The following is a 4,309-nucleotide window of genomic DNA, read 5'->3' on the forward strand; positions in this document are numbered from 1 at the left end:
GGGAACCAACCACCGTTACCCGTTTTTACGTTTTTAGAACCCGAAACTCTTCCGAGAACTCCTTCCTAACCTAATTGTAATATTCTGAGCATTTTCCATGTTTTGACTTTTTCGATCCGGCATACGGTTCGTCCTGCGCGGGTCCCGGCGCAATATTTTCGATACAATATTCGTTTCGGTAAATCAATTAAACTCGTATTTTTGATAAACGGGAGCTTTTTTATTAAACTATAACAATTATCACTTCGTAATACGTGTAACCAGGTGCTGAGACCAAGACTGCAGTACAAATTGTACTGGTTTGGATAATTATCTCGAAAACCGGTACCGTTTGGATCAGTTTTTATAAATAAACGTACCATTTTATATCTGGAATGATCCAACGGGATACTAATTTCCCGTAATTATAAATAGCATTTACCGTATTTTATTTTGTACCGGAAATCATTTGCAAATAGTATTTACAGAATTTTTACAGAGAAAATACTATAATTTTATTTTGTTCTTCGTAATCAAACACAAATTCGGAGGCGTTATCGATATCCGATTGTGGCGTACATATACTCAAAACGAAGCTACTGAAACCTAGAATCCAAATCTTCCATCAATTTCAACCCAGAAACATCAGGTGATTTTCTATTTAATTATTTATATTCGAATTTCTTGCTATTTAAATTATGAATTTTTGTACGGATGGTTGTTTGAATGATTTGATGATTGTATGTTGTAGAGCTTGTTTTCTTGATCATTTTGGTATATTATACTTCAAATTTGGAGTTCAATAACATGTTCAAATTAGGGTTTGATTCTCGAATTGATGAACTAGGGTTTTTAGTAGTTTGAATGTTCTTAATTAGATTTAGGCGTTTCTTTGTTTGGGATTGAAAGCTGAAATTGATTACATCATTGAGTAGATCGTGGAAAAACAAATTGATTCATGTGTAGCTTGTTAACTGACGATCTCTGGATTGCGTAGTTCGAATTTCGCCGGAAAACGAACCCAGGCGGCGGCGGGATTTTCCCGTTCGTTTTTCCGACGATTGGCTGAATGGTTGACTGATTTGAGAATATATTTGAGTTCCTGGCAACGTAACGAGCAATCCCTGTCAATTTGGTGTGATTCTGGGCGGTGTTTCAGTACGCCGGAAAGCTTGTTGACCGCCGTTAATGGCGGCCGGCCACCGGAGTTTGAACGGGGAAGACGACAGGGGCAAATTACAATTTGACCCCTGAAGTTTCCCTATTCTGCAGAAATAGTATCCTACTTTTAAAAACTTTCAAAAATTGTATTACTGTTTTATTATTCTCAAAAACTGTATTTCCTTTTTATATTAATTTCAGAAATTGTTTTTAATTATTTTAAGTTTCAAAAATTCATTATTTTAAATTCTGATAAATTTATTTTAATTCAAAAATAAATCCAAATTATTTAGTTAATTAATTTTAGTTGATAAATAATTATTTAATTAGTCAATTAATTTAAATATTAATTGATTAATTAATTTAATTAGTTATTAATTAATTTTAATTAATTATTTAATTAGATTTAATTATTTAAAAATGATTTAAAAATTCTAAAAAATAGTTTCGAGCTTTAAAATATTATTCTAAATTATTTTCAAGGCTCGATAATTATTATAAAATTGTTTTGAAGCCAGAATTGGCCAACCGAACCCTGTTTATTACTCCAAAATTGATCCAACGACCCGTTTTAATTTTGAAAAATGTTTTAAAAATCATTTTAAGTAACCGAAAGCCTATTCATGACCCGAGACTTCTTTATAAATGATATGTCATTGATTATGTGACGTGCTATGTGTTATATGTGACTTGTTGGTTGACTGTCGGTCTATATATTCCGTGATTACTTGTTTATAGCATAACTTTCAATCCGTTAATCGGATTTGGGTGAAACGAAGGGTAGATAGAAGTGTATGTCAAATAGAATCGTATGAGCTAAATATTGATAGATATTTATAATGCCTAGCAGAGTAAGCAAGGCGTAAGAAAGGGAAGCAGGTGATCAGAAAATAGAATTGACATGTAGAAAATACAGCAAGTAATCAGAGGATAGAAGCGAGGCATAAGAAAAGTAGACGAGTGATGATTGGATGGAGTCATTAGACAAGTACAAGTGAAGTTGAAATCGATTATGATAAGGCAAGTATTCCTAAACCTTTCTCGAGATATAATGCAAATGTTTTTAAAATTCTCTTGTGACATACTGTTAATACCCAAATAGCCCTGTTTTATACTGTAAATACTTTGAATCCTTCAGCCTTGAACCTGAGCCACATCATTTGATCTTTGAGCCGCAAGCCTTATTCTTTGTAAACCATTTCTTATTGATTTACCAGATATTAAACCACATAAATACTCCCTAAATATATAACCATCATATACCAAACACTGGAACAAAATTATTTAAACATACAGAAACATTCATACTCACCCATACCTTGTGATATCAAAGTACTAAAACCTTGTACAAACACTATTCATCTAATACCCGATTATCCTACCGGCTGGAGGCCACTTATTTTATGTACTTTGACATACCCTTTCGGTAACCATGAATTTTTATTGTGCTCTTATACAAGTGTTTTATTGTTATTGATTATGATCCGGTTTATTGAACTCTCTTGTTTATTATATTGTAATGCTTTAGAATTGGATAGTTTCCTTTGTATGGACTAGATTCGTGGTCAGACCATATCGATGGTCAAGTTAGGCCAATGTGTGCCTTGGATCCAGTAGTTAGAGCAGTGCTGTGTGCTCTGCTCGGGGTTAGTGCGTGACTGATCAGCAGCCTAACCTTGGTTTTAAAAACTTAAAATGAATATCCAATTCTATTGGTTGTTTAACAAGAAACTTGATTCCTTTAAATCACCACGTTTATTATTGTTTAACCTCAGTTATTGATAATATGACTTGCTGAGCTAGTTAGCTCACTCTTCCGAATCTTTTTATGTATTCTACAGTTAAGAAGGATACGGTTGATAGCGAGGTTTCCCAGTTCAATGTTCGAGCTAGGATTCCAGATTATGATTGATCGAGCTAGCATGAGCTTAATGCAATAGTGAGATAGTAAGGTTGTAAGAATAATTTCATATCAGTTGTAAATTAAATTAGTTGGGATTTGGTACGTTGTAATAAAAGTTAAGGTTGTGGCTTCTTTTCATACTTTAACCTGTTGCGATCCGTGGTTAATTTAAGTAGGGTCATTACAAATAATATTTTATATACAGGTTTATATTTTTATGTATATGTTGTGGACCCCAAACTTCTGACCCGGGTTTGGAGGGCGTCACATATTTTGCCCTAACAAGTTTTTGGCATCGCTGCTGGGGACTGCAGTGTTAACTTTTAGTTTATGTGTTTGTCATCAGTGATCGTTAAAGTTCATTGACTCGGATATTGTTACTTATACACTTTTTCTTTCTTGTTGTATTTCAGGTAATCTAGCGATCGTTTATGCAAACGCGTTCACGAGTTCATAGGAGAATTCTAGAAAAAGACGAGGAAGAAGTAGTAGTTGAACGTAGGGAATATTTTGAGGAAGAAGAGAAAGTAGCTGAAGAAGAGAAATTTGAAGAACCGCCTTTATTAGAGATGAAGGAGCAAGCAGATAATTATAAGGCTTTGATGGACTATTCTAAGCCTAAGATCAATGACATTCAGTCAAGCATCACCAGGACAGCCATTAAGGCTAACACTTTTGAGATAAAGTCGAGCACGATTCAGATGATACAGAACTCAGTTCAGTTTGGGGGTAATCCTACTGAAGATCCAAACATGCACATCATGGATTTCATCGAGATCTGTGACACTTTCAAGTTCAACGATGTATCTGAAGATGCCATTAAGCTGCGACTATTCCCATTCGCTTTGAGGGACAAAGCAAAGTGTTGGTTACATTCTCTACCACCAGGGTCTATCACTAAATGGGAGGATCTTACTCAAAAGTTTCTCACTAAATTCTTTCCTATGGCGAAGACTGCTGCAATCAGGAATGCTCTTACTCAGTTTGCTCAATAAACTGGTGAATCTCTATGTGAGGTTTGGGATCGTTATAAGGAGATGCTAAGGAAGTGCCCACACCACGGCATGCCTGATTGGATGATCATAAACTGTTTCTACAATGGTCTAGGTGCACATTTTAGACCTATGCTTGATGCAGCATCTGGTGGAACCTTATGGGCTAAAAGCTACAATGAAGCTTATGAGTTGATTGTGCTAATGGCAACCAATGAATACCAGAATCCTACGCAAAGAATGTTGCAAGGAAAGGTAGCAGGAATTCTAGAAT

General features: G+C 34.9%; 1 non-coding gene across 1 annotated transcript; it reads right to left on the reverse strand.

Annotated features, from left to right (window-relative positions):
- Positions 1–4,002: 4,002 nt before the first annotated feature.
- On the reverse strand, positions 4,003–4,109 carry LOC141699339 (small nucleolar RNA R71). The gene has a single exon (XR_012565808.1). It is a non-coding gene; the product is annotated as a small nucleolar RNA R71 (small nucleolar RNA).
- Positions 4,110–4,309: the final 200 nt, after the last annotated feature.

This window comes from Apium graveolens, chromosome 11, assembly GCF_009905375.1.
Source record: "Apium graveolens cultivar Ventura chromosome 11, ASM990537v1, whole genome shotgun sequence".
In the NCBI taxonomy this organism is placed as follows: Eukaryota; Viridiplantae; Streptophyta; class Magnoliopsida; order Apiales; family Apiaceae; genus Apium; species Apium graveolens.